Source organism: Maniola jurtina, chromosome 7 (assembly GCF_905333055.1).
Source record: "Maniola jurtina chromosome 7, ilManJurt1.1, whole genome shotgun sequence".
Lineage (NCBI taxonomy): Eukaryota > Metazoa > Arthropoda > Insecta > Lepidoptera > Nymphalidae > Maniola > Maniola jurtina.
The window spans coordinates 15439700-15459446 of record NC_060035.1 but is presented as its reverse complement, the minus strand read 5'-3'; positions in this window follow the sequence as shown (position 1 = coordinate 15459446).

Below are 19747 nucleotides of genomic sequence, written 5' to 3'. Positions count from 1 at the left end.
AGGAGAGCCCGAAAATTTTGTAGCAATCGGGATAAAACACATCAAAGCCGGCCGCGGCCATAAGTTCCGATATTTATCGACTCGCTCCTACGTCGAGCCTCGTCAGAGACGATCTACACACGGCAACAACTTACATCCCATTCCGTACATATCTATGCCCATTCCCAACCTAGCTTCGATGGTGCAGCGAAATCATGGAAACGTATCTTGTTCTAAACAAACAATAGACTCTACAATTTCATTCTTTAGGGTTTAAAAAATCCCACGAGAACTCTTTGATTTTCCGGGACAAAACGAAGCCTATGTTACTCTGCAGGTCGTCAATTTGCAAAATATAACATCGATCCGTTGCTCAATTGACGGGTAAACATTTATATACCTATTGGTAGTGAATAATGATTTAGTGTGAACGTAAATTGGTAAAATGTTGGTCTCGTAAGTATAAGGTTATAAGGTTGTCTCGTGATTGAAAAAGGAAATGTTTCCCACACAAAAAGTGGCCAGCCACCAGCCACCAGCCACCAGCCACCAGCCACATCGATTTTATGAACTATTCTGATTACAGAATGGTTGCCTTATTGAAAAACCTTTAGAGCATTTCCAGAGATTCGACACGGATTAGTCTCAGTTATTTGGCTACTGTTACTGTTGATTCTAATATATTGCCCGTTGCTTTGGACGGGAGTAGGTATAATATTGGTATAATACAAGCCTGTACTCTTAACTTTGCCCGCGTGTTTTTCACAACCCATATTTATTATAAAGTGTCTTTGTTCGTTACTTTGTTGGTTGGTTCTGCAATCACGCCACAACGGAGCAACGGATCGACGTAAGTGCGTAAATTTTTGAATGAATATATTTAGAGAACTATCTAAATCCACACGAACAAAGTCGCAAATATCAGCTAGTTTTTAAAAGTTTACCTATTGATTTTGATGCAAATGCGAAAATTTTGTATTAATTGGTTATACTTACGTATTATCATAAACAGAAAAACTAGTACAACTTTATAACAGTATAGCGCACAGCCCAGGCGCTCACTGCTACTCAATCTCCCAATTCGGTTTGGAGACTATATTAAGCGATACAAACGTAGGCATTTGAATATGATTTGCGTAAATATGTCACTTATGACGGAATAATGCGACAGCGGCTTGGAAGGTTGATATATCTATCATTGCGGGGCTCGGAGCTGCCGTTTGACCGAGCAAATGATCTGAATTGGTCATCTAGGGGATTGTCATTCAAATGAAAATTTGATTATTCTGTATTAGGTTATAAAACATGAAATTTATCGTAGAAGTAATGTAATCATTTGATTAAGGCGCCACAAAGTATTTTAAGTAGGTAGGCACTTCTTTTTATTCATCACTAGATAACGCCCCTAGCTAGATCGTTCGAGAGGATTTATATACTTACGTTTTTTTTTAAATCCCGCGTAGACTCTGAGATTTTCAAGGATAAAAAGTAGCCTATGTGTTAATTCACAAACTTTCACCTCCGTATTTTGATGCTCTATAGTATATACAACTTCCTCGTACGTTATTGAATATATGGATTTTTTAATTATAAAATATCAATACAACTTTTTCTATGAACTTAAGATAAAAAAGGCAATTAAACTGAGTGCTAATGAAACGGCGAATGTCGTTCATGATTTAGTGACACGAAAGGCCAATTATAATAATATAGTCTCAGAAGATAATCTAATCAACGGAGATATTTCTGTGGAAACGGCTGAGAGCAATCAATTAATGGCGTCGGTCGGAGAGGTCGGATAGTGAGCGGTAATGCAAGACGCCATGCTGTGCCTCCGCCGGAATTTACGAGCAGCCTGCGCCTGCGCCGATCAGCCTAGATCGGCCAGCACGCTACAAACTGGACCCCATTACGAGACATTATAGATTTCGTTGTTTGTTCAATTTATTGCCACTAAAACGGTTAAACGTTCTAAAATATTACCTACTTATATCCCAAACCGAAACTTAATTTTTTATCATTCAAGAAACTTTTATGTTCGCTGAACCATTAGTAGCTTATTTATAATCTTTGAGCTTTTAGCTAATCGGAATTTAGTATTGGGATTTCCTGATTGTGTTTTGCATAGAATACTTGTTATTTTCTAATCCAGTATAAATCATTTGATTAAAAAAAACTGAAACACAATAGCGTTATACGCCCTTAGCAGTGACCCCGGGGTCCTATTTATTCATCGAACATCGATTACAATTCAAATTAATTCGATTCACACGATCGACAATGACCACTAGCTACGAGTAGGTAGGTCCCCGTAACGGTCGGCTCTCAGCTCTCGAGTTCCCCGCGTTACTCCTTACAAGCTTCGATAGGGCCAATAAATTTCCCATCGGCTCACGACATATGGGTAATCTGATAGCCCCGATGACCGGTGGTCACCGGTTCCACCTGCTCGCTCATCTTGTGCTGTCTACACGGTACGCACCTCGTGGTCAACTTAACCCTCTCGCTCTCGCGTGAATGAATGTCGTATGCTGAGACCCCTGAAGAAAGGAGCAAAATTTCTTTGTGAGATACCGGAGCGGTGTAGGGTTGAAATTTGATAGTTTAGTGCAAGATATGGGCTCAGTTTGACCGCTCAATTACGGATGTTTCGTCGCCGGCGAGGAAGTCGTAAATACATCGCACGCACGCACTGAGAAGCGCTGGGTTTATTTGCATGTACGCACTGATCGCCGCGATAACAAATGATTTGGAATAACATCGTTTCCGGCTACGTTCTTGTGTTAGATACTTTATCATTGGTGTACATTTTGTAATCGTTTATGAAGAAACGAATGTTTATATTAACGTTCGTAAGAAAGCGCATACGAAGTTTCATGATGAAGTAATATTATACTCGTTATTACATTAACAGCGCAAGTAATTTTTAAGTCATAAAAGTTAGAACCTTTACGTTTACAGTCGTTTAGTAAACTCTTATTACTTTTGAAATTATAAATTCATATTTGACTCTCCAAAAGGCATGATGTTGTGTGTATAATAAATTCAATAGATGACAAACTGAAGCCACCACAGTAACTGTTAAGCTGTGAGATGTGTAACAAACATGTACTAAAGCTCATACAGCTAGTGCGAGGTAGCGCGACCGCGCGGCGGTGCGGTGGCGGCGGCCGTTCCGGGAAGCGACGCGACTGTGGACACACATCACACAGGGCTCAGGGCTCATTCAACATTCTTTGTCTTCGCTCTGCTTGTTGACTCATTGGCTGACGGTAGAGCAGACACCTGCAGATGATGCAACTCATATTTTTGTTTTATTCAAATAAACTTTTAATGTGAATCTACCACGGCTTTAGAACCTTTCTACAGAGAAGAACCAGCAAGAAACTCAAAAGCAATGTGACACCGTACTTAGCATGCACCTTTTTAACCGACTACAAAGAGGAGGTTCTCAATTTGACTGTACATTTTTCTTTTCAGCTCAAACTACTAGACGGATCGGGCTGTGTAGATAGTTATTATTCCGTAGACATCCGCTATTAAAGGATTTTTGAAAATTCAACCCCTAAGAGGTTGAAATTGGGTTTTGAAATTTGTGTAGTAAACAAATCAGTGACAGTTCAAAGAACTTATAGTCGTTGGGGTCCCAAGGTGCTGGAATATCAACCTCGGTAAGTGCAGTATAGGCAGACCTTTCAGAGTTCTGAATGATAACAAACGAGTCTCGGGCAGCCCTATATTCAAGCAACACAAGACCATGGCCGGTAAAAGTCTCTTCAAGAAATGTATATCCAGCTGTGGACGTTTATTAGTTGATAACCTCCCATTTTAAATGCAATTTAAAAAAAATTGTAAAAAAACAATAGGTAATTTTAACAAAAGCAATGTGCCATCAGAAATGTATACTACATCTCAAATGATTGAATAAACAGTGTTAACCAGTCCATTAAACTCTTCCCTACCTTATAGGTAAATAGGAGCGCATCGCCTATTGTATCCAATAGATTCCAATGGCTTGATGAATGACATAACAAATGAGTAGGTAAGTGAGTAGGTGTATTGTATTTAATCTATGACATCCCGGCGGCTCAAAGCCGAGCGGTATTCGGTACAGTGTTTGTTCTCGTATCACAGTACAATGTTATTTGTCATAACCTCACCGCCAGCCTGCCTCATCGCCATGTGAAACAACATCAAAGATACTACAACTAACTGGGAATATACCAATAAATGGAGCTTTGTCAACTGTTTGAGGAGAATATTTCATTATTGGGTTCGAAAATTTCGGCTTCTTCTGGTTTGACTTGATTTTCTGGCTTTTGATTTGTAAGTAAACTAACGGGACGTGTAAAGATTTAACAGGGGTGAAATAGGCTTTCTTAAATATTTATTTAAAAAGTATGGGCTGATGCTTTGCCATTTCGTTGAATTTTGATTTATAGAATCCTATTCCAAAAACTAAATATGGGCACCATAAGACAGCTCAGGCGCAGATAACTATGCCGGGAGTCTTCACGTGATCAAACCAGAAATGAAGAGATCCGTAGGAGAGCCAGAATAACCGACATAGCTCAGCGGATTACGAAGCTGAAGTGGCAATGCGCAGAACAAATAGTTTGAAAAACCGATAGACGTTGGGGTCCCAAGTCCCAAGATGCTGGAATGGCGACCTTGCACCGGAATCATAAAAATGCAGACTATAGTATCTTTTATTTTTATAGGGTTAATATTATGGATGTCATACCGGTATTTTATGTCAATTTTGCTACAAAAATGAAACGTATAAGTTTTAAATAATTATTTTTATTCTTAAAACTTGAAAGTTAACTTAATGGCTTTCTGTATAAAAAACACATTTGTGATTATTTGCAAAGCTGAAGTCAAATACTTAGGTTACAAAATTACCATATTTGTCTACTAAAGTAATCTGTTTTTAAAATTATGCAAAATCGACTCGCATTTACTCAGTGCGAGTGAGTTAAGTACCTACAGCAGTACGAAATCTTTAAGTAGCATTGACAAGACAATCCTTAAAAAGTCAAATACAAGTGTGCAAGTGGAGTTCTTTCTTCAAACACTCGAGTAACCTTCGTGCGCGCAAACACTTCACTGCTGAGCCAAATGGAAGCCATGTTAGATAAAACATTAGCCTCTGGACGAACGGCAAATAAAATTGGACAAACACACATTTACCTACTTGCCAATCCAAAATAAAAACAGCTGACAACTAAAACAAAATGATTATAAAATTGACTAAAGTTGATTACAGGGTTTGTAATAGCGTTGACTTGACTGCGGTTTCACCTGGAAGTAATATTATATTGATCAATCAATCAGCCTGTTTGCGTCTACTGTTGTACCTAAGCCTACCCGAGAGAGCACCACCACATGTCATGGTCCTTCGCTTTTCTCATCCACCCTAGAGTAGATAGTAGCCTATCTTAAAGTCATCAGTCCAATGGGTTGAAGATCGTCCTTCACTGCGCTTCTTGCTACGCGGTCTCCACTCCAGAACACATCTGCCCCAGCGGCCATTGGTTCTGCGACAGATATGGCAGCTCCATTGTCTCTTCAGCTTGCTAATTCATTGCGCTATGTTGAACTCTTTAATTTTGTCCCACAAAGGGACACCCAAAATAGCCCGCTCCATAGCACTCCATTATATTGATGCATAGCTCGAATAGATTTCATACACTTTTGATAAAAATGTTATGGCGAACTCTCAGTCATGCAGGTTTCCTCGCGATGTTTTCCTTCATCGGTAAAGCGAGTTATGTTTAATTGCTTAAAACGCACATAACTCCGAAAGGTAGGCGTAAATTGCGATTGAATTTGAATCATTTATCACATGAATGGGATTCTGCGTCAGTCAGCGACCTTGTCAGCTCCCGCAGCAGTATTTGCGTACACACATCCGCGAGAATCGTTTACTCACAAGAGATCAAGTACAATGAACTATTAGAAACTTTTTCTACCTCCTACCTCCTACCTGCTCGATGCAATGATGCGTTAAACATTACTCAAACAGTTTTATCGTTTCCGCGGCGCTAGTACTTAACCTCCAAGACCACTTTTAGCCTCAAGTAGGTAAATAGTTGGTGCCTTACTACATATTTTCACAAAATATTGCCGTCTTACTTGGAAATCGGTTTTTGAACTCAATATTTAGTGTTTTCTACCAAAAATGTTTATTCATTGTTTTTAATTGAAGCTTCTTCTAATTTCTATTTTATGGAAGGTAAATTGAGATTACTTGCGGTTTCTACCGCTTTTAAGGTCAAACAAATTAGGGCATTCGATATCTAATAGGTAAGTTATACTATGCCAGTGTCTGAGTCATCACATTACAATATGATCTTGTGATTTTGATTAATGACGATCACAAACTTAACTCTTACAATTTCAACCCAAAAAACTTAAGCCTTACCATTAAAGCTACTAAGTAAACTCTATCAAAAACAAACACCAGCAATCTAATCTTTAAAAACAATAAGAAGAACTGGTGGAAAGATCATGAGTATTTTTCCTTAAAATAAAATAATAATAAGTTGCTCTAAACAGTTTCCTTATTTTGTGATCGTGTAGTAGTTCAAATAAGGCTGAGCGTACATTGGCTACCATTGCCTAAACATCTAGAATCTAGATGATAAGATAATGGACCAACAGAAGCTCAAACTTCTTTACGGTAGCTACGAAATATCAGATGCTTCTATTTGGGCGCCTAAACTTGGAGGTGTCAAGCGTACCGATATGGAAGATTTAGCGTCGTCTTCGTCTCAATTGATAGATGTCCACTACCGAACGAAGGTCTCTTGCAAGGATTTCCATCTGAGCCCCGCGTGGGTTCAGGTATTTAAAAATCCCATGGAAGTTCTTTAATTTTCCGGGATAAAATGCTTTTTATCCCGGAACTGTTTACCCTAGACTACTGTCTATGCCACTCTCCAAGTCTTTGAATATATTGATGCAATCCGTTGCTCAGTTGTGGTGTGATTGAAGGACAAACCAATAAACAAACACATTTTCGCGTTTACATTAATATGGGTAGTGACTAGTCAAACATTTCGAGTGCCGATTTTTCAGCGATCACTAACTTAGGTGGGGCATAATTAATGAGGGTCATGAAAGCTTAAGCTGCTAAACCATGCTCAGCTGCTGAAGAGCGATTGCTCAGGCGACAGTAGCCAATGGACGTCCGGCCTAAGATCATCTAGCGCGTGAACTTGCTTGTTTAGGACCTGTTTTTTTATTGTCCTCATCTCTCGGCAATTGGTCTTCTATTCGGTTGACATAATTTATTTGATAGCGACTAATGTGTTCCTGTTTCACTGGATTTACTCGTATATTTGTTTTATGTCACTTATGTAATTCAATACGATTCGAGCCATTAATATCGTTTGATGTCTCTGAGAAATATTTCCTCATGTTGCCAAAGATAACGTCGATTCCGGAACTTTAGATGTCATTTATCGAGTAGTTAAATTTAGATCAAGGTTGTAATAATGTTGTAGCACGATACCAAAACCTTATGAAATTACTTCATTTTCTTAGAATTGGATAATTAGGCACATTTAACTTCAAGAGTCTAAATATATTAAAAGGAAAAGCTGACTGACTTACTGACTGACTGATCTACGGCATGCAGGTGCTATTATAACGTAGGCATTAGCAAAGAAAGGATTTTTGAAAATTCAACCCCTAAGGGGATGAAATATGGGTTTGAAATTTGCGTAGTCCACGCAGATGAAGACACGGTCATAAGCTAGTTACGAAACTACTACTTTATACTAATAAAGTGTTTTCTCTATGAAACATATTCCAAGTAGTCTAGTAATTCTAAGCCCCTGTTTTAGGTATGCTATATTTTTTCTTAGCATACATGTAGTTACTGTGCCATCAAATACAAGATATTCATTTTATGCAAACGATAGGTAGTAAAATGAATTTATTATTTTGAAGTTGTATCTTTTAACTACACATTTGGTGAATATACCTATCCATGACCCATTAGTTAGGCGTAAGGTTTATGACGATTTATCTCACGTGGCGGTTAGAAACCATATACCTACATAATATAACAATTCGGTTATCTACACTAGCTATGTACATAAATTTACCGAATGTCTGGAAACCGTGACAGCCCCGACATGACCATATTTAATGGTAATTAATACCCGCTGTGCGTAGCAATAAAAATATAATAAATATACACATTCGCCAAAACCAGTAGGTGGGGTTTAATCAATTAGATACTTCTAAACTGTGTAACTCTACGGTATCCATTAATCAGGCAATATCGCGGCTCATTATTTAGAAATCGCCTCAACCTTGGAGGTGACATTAAATTTTACGAGTTATCCGAAGACTAGCGTTATTGACAACATATTGTAAAAATGCGAGAGCTCTACACGATTACTTCGATAGCAAAAATTTATAAATTTGCATGTTTATACTCCTTATTAGGTATAGGTATATTATATTTCTTTTAGCAGTCAGTTATCTATTTCTTTTAATATCTAAGTATAAATGTTTCTAGTCACTCATGTGGACGTCTAAAAATAATTAACTTGTTTGCTTTAGGTTAATCCATACAAGTATTACAAGTAATCCATACCAAGACGTATAAAAAACGCGAAAGTGTATCTGTCTGTCTGTTAGTTTTTCAAGAATTATTCGTAACCGATTTTGACGTTTGGTGCAGATAGCTTGCATTCCAAGCAAGAAGTAGGCTTCTTTTTGTCTCGGATTATTAAAGTGTTCCCATAGAATTCACGTGAATGAAATTGCGAGCAAGAAGTGCTCGGAAAGAGGTACAGAAATACATAGGATACTTTTTATCCCGGAAACTCTAAAAGTTCCCACGAGATTTTTAAACAAACCTAAATCCACGCGGACAAAGTAATTGCTGCGGGTATCAAGTAGGTAATCCATACTATCCATACTAATGTTATAGATGCGAAAGTGTGTCTGTCTGTCTGCTACCTTTTCACGACCCATCCGTTTAACCGATTTATATGAAATTTGGTACAGAGATAGCTTGCACTGACATAGACACGTTTGTATCCCCGAAAATCAAAGAGTTCGCACGTGTTTAAAAAAAAATCTTAATCCATGCGGACAAAGTCGCCGGCATCATCTAGTCAATAATAATGTTGTTTTCCGTAGGCACATTATATTCGTAATGTAGCAACGTGTTCGAGCTGTGGGCATGGAGCGGTCAGGCCGGCTCGCAGACACCTGCTGTATCGACAGACTGCGGCCTGCGTAGGAGTCTCGATCCACTTTGATTTCCACACTCTGCTATGTTGTATACAAGTATCCATACTTCCATAGGTACCTACTAATATTATAAATGCGAAAATGTGTCTGTCTGTCTGTCTGCTAGCTTTTCACGGCTCAACAGATTGACTGATTTTGATGAAATTTAGGATAGAGTTATCTTACATCCCAGGGACGGACATAGACTACTTTTATCCCGCAAAATTAGAGTTCCCATGGGATTCTTAAAGCCCATAGGTTTAACCGATTTTTATGAAATTTGGTACAGAGTTAGCTTGCGTCCCGGAAATTTACATACTTAGGCAACCTTTTATCCCGGAAAAGCAAAGAGTTTCCACGGGATTTTTATAAAAGCCTAAGTTCACGTAATAAATAATTGCAAAGTTACTTGTCTTTTGGTGTTTTACAGGATATATTTTGGAGAGTGCCCAAGAATTTTTTGACCTGGTTCGTTCTTTACCTTTCTACTATCATACCGCTAAACATCGTCAAGATCTGCACTACATCAAGATCAGATTCGAAGCGTTTCGCCTCTTAATTTCTTATTTGAACCTTTAGGATATGGAACGCTCTGCTAGCACCAGTTTCCTCTTCCACTTTGTATTTAGTTAACCTTCAAGTCAAGTTAGAGCCTCGATAGCTCAACGGTTGAGGAGCGGACTGAATTCCGAAAGGTCGGCGGTTCAAATCCCACAATGACGTGGGAGAGTGGGTACGACAATAGTGTCGTTACCCACTCCTGGCACAAGCTTTACGCTTAATTGGAGGGGAAAGGGGAGTATTAGTCATGATATTAGCATGGCTAATATTCTTTAAAAAAAAAAAAAGAGCGAAGTCTCTCTAAGTGAGCGTATTCCATCTTATACTGCATCATCACTTGCTAGTTCACTTAACCCACAAAAACTCTTTGGAACATGTAATTAATTAGTGTGATAGGTATCTGGTAGATACGAGTATATAGTAGGTATGTCACTCAAGCAGGGCCAAGCCTTCAAGTCTGTATGGATAATGGAGAGCGCTGAGATAGTGTTCTGGCGATACGGTTGCCGTCGATACCAGTACCAAGTACCAAGTACAACGTCCGTGGGCGAAGGACGTGCTTATTCAACAGTGAACTGTACCATAATTTAGTTTAAGAAATCTTTTCATGTTAGTAGATTTGGTTCCGTTTAGTTTAGTTTAGTGTAGAATTTAAACATTGGATAGCTGAGGCCACCGGGCGACTAGAGTTGCCACGGTAGGCTACTTTATTTACTTCGTACTAACATTACTAACATAATTATAAGGAATTATTGTCACTAACACACTAACTTTGTATATGGACCTATTTTGTGTAAACATGCTTATGTGGTTAAAATTACGTTATGGTTATTGTTAAACTTGTCAGTAAATATATGCTTTAATAATATATGCATTCATGAAACGTTCATAGTATTGAGTTTTGTAACTTTGTACAGTTGAGCACTTGCGTGAAAATTGTGAACTTTATAATTTAAGTGACGCGTCAGTCAGTCAGTCAAACAAATTACAACAAAATGAGAGGCAACGCAAGTCGTACATTAGCTAGTTAAGAGTAAAAATAATTACTAAGTAGGTATTATGCAATAGTTATGTAAATAGCAAAGAAGTTTAGGAAATATACCAAGCTAACAAACCGTAAACTCTTTAAAAAAATGTTTAATTTGTTTCACAAATAACATCTTATTATGTACATTGTTATGAAGTAAGTTAAACGAATAATTCTGTAGTTGTATTATGTGTCACACATTTAATTGCCGGTTAAGTTATTGTTAGGATATAATATAATAAATATACACTAATATGACGTCATTACGTAATGCTATGCGTGCAGAGCATTCCAAACAACACTGGTTTATGTTAAAGGTAAATTATGGCTGGTATTATGTTGCAATTATAATTTCAAAATAGATCTCTCTGAACGCAGCTCGATGGTAAATATGTCAATAATTTTATTGATTTTATCGTTTAATTTATAAAGATATACTTAGTTACTAGCAGTCACGTTGATAATAAAGGCTATAAAATGTAGCGGTCAAGTCATGAGTCATTGGGTTCCTCTGACGTCAATTAGTGATACCAATAAAATAAAAATTGTATGTGTGTTTGTGAGTTTGTTACTCTTCCACGCAAAAAATACTTAACGGATTGGGCTGAAATTTGGAATAGATATATATTATAGGCTACTTTTTATTTTGTAAAAATGCATGGTTCTCTCAGGATTTTTCAAAGATATATCTACGTGAACGAAGTCACGGACCTTATCATTAACATAAGCGTTAGTGTGTGCCTGTTTAAATATTATACTTGTAACCGCCCGCGACTTTGCTTAGACAGTAAATCCTCTATATTTCCTATCTCGTGGGGATTTTGGAAAATCTGACCTCATTCCTTGTCCACATTTTAAGGGAACCTCTGTGCATAATTTCATCTTTCCAAGGATTTTAAGATATGATGCTTAAAAATCGGTGAATAAATCTTCTGCTTAATGTGGAACATAAAATAAGGTTCCCTACTTAGCACGAAGCTGCAGAAAACTGGTTTTAAGGTGTTACATACTTAATTCTTATGTCGGATGCTCTTTCATTTTCGCTAACACGAGTAGTTTGCAACTTCGAAATTAAAAAATAAGGAAAATATTTTATTCTATCTATTTGTGACTTAGTAATGGATCTACGCGATTACAAACAAATCGAATAATTGAAAGTGCTAAGTTACTAATGGCTATTTATGTCTAAGTTACAGTACCTAGACTCAACATATCCACAGATTATAAATAACAGTGGTTTATAACTTGGCTGGTTCGTAGCTGCATAGCCCGGTCCAAGTTGACACTAACACTAGCATGACGAAATCGAACCGCGGGTATCTCTGTACAGGTTTGTATTTTTTCTCGACATCTCGTAGATATTTAAGATATTTCACTCCGTGATGTTTGCGTCATGGCTAAAATTAAACGCCCTGTGGCCACGGCTTAAGTTTTTGGAGTTTTAAACAAAAGAGTTTTTTAATGTTTGGAGAGAGAAATGATTATATCCATAAATTCAAATTCAAATCATTATCAACATCATTAAGCCATCACCAGCCAACTATTGAACACAGGTCTCTTTTCAAAATGAGAAGGGTTAAGGTCATCCGCCATTAAGGCAGTCCGCCAATATAACACAGGCTAAGTGTGGATTGGCAGACTTCACACACCTACCTTGCATACCTACTTTCTCTCAGAATTACAGATCTCATGAAAACCTCCTGTTAAAAAGTTTAAGGGCATCTGGCAGTGGGTTACCAAGACACTGTGACTGGCAATGCATGCCGTGATTTCTGATACTATTCCGAAGATAATATTAAAAAAATTAGACTACACTTTGGCGTAAGATTTTTTACACCTTTCCCTGTTACCTCCCAATGTCAGCATGATCCAAACTTCATAGTCGCTGATCGTTCCTCCCTGTGTTGGGGACAATACGCAGGAAACTTTCAGCATTTATAAAATAACGAAAGTCTGCCACGCGCTGGCTCTTAGTCCGTAACGAAAATGGTACTAGGTCCATGAAGTAGAGGAAAAATGAATGTTCTAATGACTGTCCAAATAATTTCCAGTCAGTTTGGTCTCGTAATTAAGTGAACGGTACCCCGCCGTCACGCAGCCCGCGCGCGCTCTGCACTCCGCAACTGCTTCTCCGAGCAGAGGTTACGTTACAGCAGCCCCGACTTTACTTTCTATACCAGCCAAAATGGTTTTATACATCGACGTATATTGCTTTTGTAAAGGTTTTTTAACTAAGTATGTAATATTGAGCCTCGATAGCTCAACGGTTGAGGATCGGACTGAATTCCGAAAGGTCGGCGGTTGTCGTACCCATTCCTGGCACAAGCTTTAAGCTTAATTGGAGGGGAAAGGGGAGTATTAGTCATGATTAGCATGGCTAATATCTTTAAAAAATACAATGCGCTTGACTGTAATCACACCAAACCATAATTGTGATGACTGATGATGCAGCCTAAGGTTGTGCGCGCCTGCTTAGAAAGTGATTCTTAAGGTTTTCCATTTAGTGAAATACTTAGCAAAGTTCAGTTCGAGTTATATTTAAATAAAAAAAGTAAATCACGGCTGATGATCATCATTTTATAGTCAAATGAATCTAACATGAAGTAAAACATTAAAACTTTTTCTGTGCTCACCTGCCCCATTTCTAAACATCTATTCTTAGTCGGGATTTTCGTAATATAGGAAACCTACATGCATAGTGTTAAGTTTCCAGGCCTGGTGGTTTAAACTACATACTTAAGTAGGTTGTATAGATAACATAAAGTCAATTTATTGTAAACACAGATATTTCACTTGCATGATTTTCGTAGAAAAATGATTTGTTTGAGCTACGAATATATTATACCAATTGACTTATCAATTCTATTTTAAACACTATTAGTAGGCAAATTAATCATTTTCCCACTTCCATATGTTTAGTTATTTTGAAAAAAAAACGTGATAAATTGATATAGCCACAACCGTTTGAGAATTGTTGTTCAATCGGATGGAAATTATTTATTTTTCTGATAGTTGATAAAAAACCGCACGGTTTAATGGGATTACGCGACCGAGCGTGGCTAATTAGAAATATTATTAAAATATGATTATGATTCGAACTGATCACTTCTCAAGAGTCTGTTTGAGGAGCATAGAACGCTTAGATCCTATCTAAACATTGACGTTTATTAATTAAAAGATAGAGCGGACCTTAGGTACATTGATGCTACAAATCTATCTCTAAACAAAAATAGTGACAGACAGACCTTAGCATTTCTTTGAGAAATATTGTAAAAATGATATTATTTTCGACTGGTCGATTTAGTTGAAATAAGAGTTTTTGTCGCAACACAGACATCTAATTTTCTAAACCTGTAAGTAAATTACAGAGTCTTGGTCTAATTTATGGCCGTCAATTTGTACTTGGTATTGTAAAGAGGTAAAATTTATTAGTTTGTAACTTTGTATGTAGGATGTAATCTACGGAACTTATGGTCCAATTTTTTAAATAATTTTATTGATCGATATTTATCCTCTATTGCTATAGTAGGCAATCAATTATAATTACCACGCAGACGAAGTTGCAGGCAAAACCATTACCTATACTGAATTAGAACAAAAGAAACTGCGGCCTACACGTTGATAAACATAAGCCAACTAGATTAGAGATAGTTCAATAGGCTATGGACACAATAAAATAGAAATATTTTTTATTTAAATAAAACTTTAACGAGTATTTTTAAATTTTTCTGCCGAGAAAAACACAAACTAGTAGCTAAACATAGCTAAATATCCCCTTTTCTTCTTTAGATTAATTTTAATCCTATCTGTTACTAATAGCGGTTTTAATATCTCCGTATCTGCACTTTAGCGGATACAAATGCTACTCGCCTAGACATAGGTATCCGTAGGTGATAAAAAATCTAGGTTTATCTCATTTGAAAGTCTGCAGGAAGGTACTGCGAAACAAGGTGACTGCTTCCTTGTAAACAATTGCACTGGTACATTCCCATTGCACGAAGAAAGGAAGAAAGGATTGACTCGTGAGTGACAACACATAGGATTGAATAAGACAGGATGGATTTAATTTTAATCCGTCTAAATAAAAATATTTGACACTAGCCGCTGTTGCCTGCCACTACGTCCGCACCAAGTTCCGCATGGATGCAGGGTTTTCGAAATTCCTTTGAAATTATTCTGTTTTGTTTTATTACGGAACCCTATTAAAGTTGGCATAGTGTTAGCATGTTTTTTCCAATGATTCTTATACGAATCGCTAAGGTTTGGAACGCCTTTCCGGCGGCGTCAGTGTTTCTTAAAACTTAAGATTGATTTTTTATTTCTTGTTGTTATAGCAGCAACAGAAATACACACATTACAGTTCACAACCTGCTTACAGACAGATGGACGGACAGACTGATGTACAGTGGAGGCTTAGTAATAGGCATAGAAGTATGTATGGAAGCTTAAATGTATTGTTTTTATACTAACGGATATCCGTGTGCGAGCCACTATGCTATTAACCATCTTCGCATTATTGCCTTTCTAATGAAACTGATTTGGGGCACATCGGTTGGATGGTTTCGAAGTCACTGCCATTGGTAGAAACTTTTTGCGTTTTGAATATAAGTATATTGTGATAAATTGTAATGTAAGGACGAATAGTAGAATAGATTAATGCAGAACATACAGGAACAACAGTCGGTACACTTGCACAGTAGGTACAACAAATTCCTCGGCGTGGACTTAGAATTCCCGACGTCATGGCTGCTCACAATTTGCATGCGCACGATTTATGCTAATTTATTTAAAAGATTTTGATACACTCGTTGCAGTTATATTCGTTTGTAGCGATTGCCATGATTGCTAATTTTAAATCATTTTCATTTGGTGAAATTATTATTTTTCTTCACTGTGATTTCACAGGGATGACTTCATTATGAGGTAAGTGGTTTTTAAATTTTCGCACAAACGATCGTTCCTTTTTTCGTAATTGAAAATATTACATTCAACTTAAAGCTAGCTTCATCTAATTCAAATCGTGACCGTGTGGAATGGTGCCAAGAATACTGGCTGCATTTCCGCGTTGGACAACTGGGCTAATATTCGCTAAATTAATTGAACTAGGAATTATGATAGAGATCAATTATAACGCTGATATTATTTCACATGTCGGTTTTCACGGAAAGAAAATTTTCGCTCTTATTTTTAAAATTTGCTTTTAGACTAGACGTTTTTCTTTTTCTTACACGCCGTCATGCGTGTTCTAAGTCGCGCGCTCTTTAGTTCGGCTCGCTGACAGTACCAAAAACAGTATAGCGGTGTTATTAAATGTAACACTTTTCAAACTTTGTGTGATTTTGCTTCATGATTTTACACAAGCTATGTACTTTAGATTTTTAAGATAGAAAATGTTACATTTGAAAAGGCTTAGCACGTGATTTTTCACATGCTACCTGTGAAATGGCCCATCTCTGGTTTGTAAGATCACTTCGGCGCATGTTTCCTCCTAGTTACATCGTTTATGCTAACTGTGGACTAGCGATACAATTGAGATAGATCAGATAAACTAAAATAATATATTGCCTGTAATTCAAATTCAGCAATTATTGTGAAGTATTACTTAGATGCTATGATAGCCTAGCCTAGTGGTTAAGATGTTGACTTCCTATTCGGTCGTGGGTTCGATCCCGGGCACTTAACTCTAGCTTTCGGAGTTGTAATTAATTAAAAATATCACTTGCGTTAGCGGTGAAGGGAACCTTGTGAGGAAACATGCATGCCTCAAAGTTCTCCATAATGTTTTCAAAAGTATGTGAATTCTGCCTACACACTTGACCAGCATGGTAGACTATGGGCAACCCCTTCTCAAATAACTTTAAGTGTCTTATTCTGCCTATTTATCAAGTCCCAAGTATTTAACCGTAGTCTAATTATTATTCAGAATCCGTATTTGTTTAACAGTTTGTATGTGTGTGTGGGTATATTCAGCTATATTATGTCTATCAATATCTATCAGTGTTCAACAGATTGTGCAGTACACCGGCGCACGCGCAGCGCAAGGTGCGTTTTGGAGGGGCCACCGACCTCGGACTGCGGGCCCCAGTGCCCGGTGTAGTTCACTTCATTAGGACCTTGATTTCAAATAACTAACCAGATTTTAGTTTTAGTTTAGGACCGCCCGGCCATGGCGCGAGTTATGCTAGGAGTTTCTCGTGATCAAATGACAAATGAGGAGTTCCGTAGGACAACCAGAATAACCGACATACTCGTAGCTCAACGGGCTGCGAAGCTGAAGTGACAATGGGCAGGGCACATGAAAGTTAATAGATAAACAATAATAGATGTTGGAACCTCAAGGTGTTGAAATGACGAAAGGCATAGTGTTGGTAGTGAACAGACGACATCAAACGAGGCACAGGGAGCCGCTGCATTCAGGCGGCGCAAGACCGTGGCGTGTAGGAATCCTTATAAGAGACATATTATGTCCAGCAGTGGATGCCTATCGGTTGACCTTAATGATGATGTAACCCAGATTTTAGATGCAACTAGTGACCGCCCGGGGCTTCGCTCAGTGAAAATATAAATGCTCTTTCCTTATTCTATAGAAAAGTCAAAAAATGCGGTCTTATTTCTTGTTTACATTATAAAGGTAACCTCTGTGCAAAATTCCAGCTTTCTAGATCAAAGGTTTTGAGCTGGGCATTGGTGACGCAATGAGTAGGTAAGTCAGGACTTTTATCGCTTGGCGGTCCGGCTTTGCTGGAAGAATGATACTTACCTAATTCCCAAACTACGAAATACATAGACTAAGGTGTAGACTATTTAGAAATTACAAAATTGTCTCTACCTGGAATCGAACCCGGGACTTCCTACTATTAAGACAGCTCATCACTGTGCGAGGGAAGTCATCAAGTAGATATCTAAAAACGTAGGTAAATGCGTACCTACCTACCAGAATACCGTTTGTGTTAAGCTGGTGAGAGTGGAGATTTGTGGCTTAATTACAGATGCACTGTCACGGACGCCGCTCAGCCTAATGCGTGCTTTTTTATCACTTTATATTTCCACGAACTTACACCCAAAACTAAAATAATTAAGATATCAATCAACAGAGATTGCCTTACGAAAGAACTAAGTCACAAAAAATCAAAGACTACCGTAACGGAGCTACGGATCGGATTTTGCATAGACCTAAGTAAGTAGTTAAAGAAGAATTTTCACGGGATTTTTAAAAACCTAAATCTCTTCTACCTAAATATCCGCGAAATTTCAACAAAAACTACAATAAAGATATCAATTACGAGTAGGTAGGTACTAATAGGTACTGTTTAAAAAAGAAAATTCAACTTGGTAGGTAACTAATATTTACGTTTTACACACCTGTTCAAATAAGTTTTAGCGAAACATCTTGAAAAGAAAAGGTTAATTATATTTCACATTGTTACCTGAATACAACCTGATGCTAATTATTATTATAATTTAACATGATTTAACTCTCTCATGTGGTGAGGGCTGGCTCGTTATTTGAGCAAAGGGTCAACCTGGCTGGTCAGTGCACATCTACGAACAACATAATATACAGCAAGTAGGTATTCTAGGCATCATTTTGCATACAAACCATGCCCGTCATGTCAATTATTTTGCGGTTTGCCTAACGTAAAATATCATAATATGACGATTTTTTTCTGTCCGTAGAACTGTAACAGCCTGCTAACAGAGCAATTTATATGGATGGATCTACATTCTGAACAAATTGCTCTACCTAACGAAGTATGCACATACCTTCCCGTCACATTAAATGCAACACCAAATATTTTAAAAAGTTTTTGAAAACCCGACTGCGGTTTACACTGCATCAGATCTAGTGTTTATGAAGTCAAATAATTGAAGAAAAAAATTCTCAAGTTTGAAAATGTTGCCATACAGTCGTCATATTAAATTTTATCAAAAAACTTATAGCCAGTGTCACTCAGAATGATGATGGGATTCTAACGATACCACATACGTCTAAATCTTTTCAGGCATTTAGTATTTAGGCAGGAGGGGAGATTATGGGGGTATAAAGAATTCACATAGGTACATGAATCTTGAAACAATACTTATCTTTTTTGGGAAGTTGAGCAAAAATATTTGAGTTTAACCCCCTACACGAGTATCGAATCTTTCACTTCTCTGTAGTTAGGCTAAACTTAGCAAAGTGTCACCGGAGAAACTTGCGGAAGTGAGATGATTTTCGTAACTACTTACTATAACTTTTTATGCCCTTCAGTGTAAGAACTACTGAGCTAGTATACGGATTGACCAAACATATTAACGAGCAGTCGTCAGTCAATATTAACTCACAAACGATCGTTTTAGGCGAAACCAAACACAGTGGGCGCTCGCAAATACTGAACCATCTTAAAAAGAAGTGGCACCGGCACTTCAATATTCGACGAGAATATGAAGTAAAATGTTGTAATAAAAATGTTCAATCAATCAATCAATCAATCAATTTATTGCAAATTTGGGTTATATACATTGGTCTTAATCTAAGCTTAGAATAAGTACAGCCAAATTCAGCCTTACGGCATGCAATATATTACACATTTAAAGTCAAATAGAATACAATTCCAATCAATTATAATAAAAATAAAATAATATTATAATGTCTACAAAGAAAAAGGAAGAGAATCGTAACACTTATTATGCTTTATATCTATTGGCGTATTCCTGAATGGTGTAGTACCTACGCCTTGTCCACTAAGTAGTCTTGTAAGGTCCGTTTAAATTTTTGGTAATTATTAATATTTAAAATTGTTTCAGGCAGCTTTTTGTATATGTTCAGCTGTAAAGTATTCATAAATAAGAGTATATAGCAAACAAAATCGTCGGTATATTATTTTGAACATAGATATAAGCGAGATACTCAGAATGCCTGATTAAAACTTGTTCCTTACA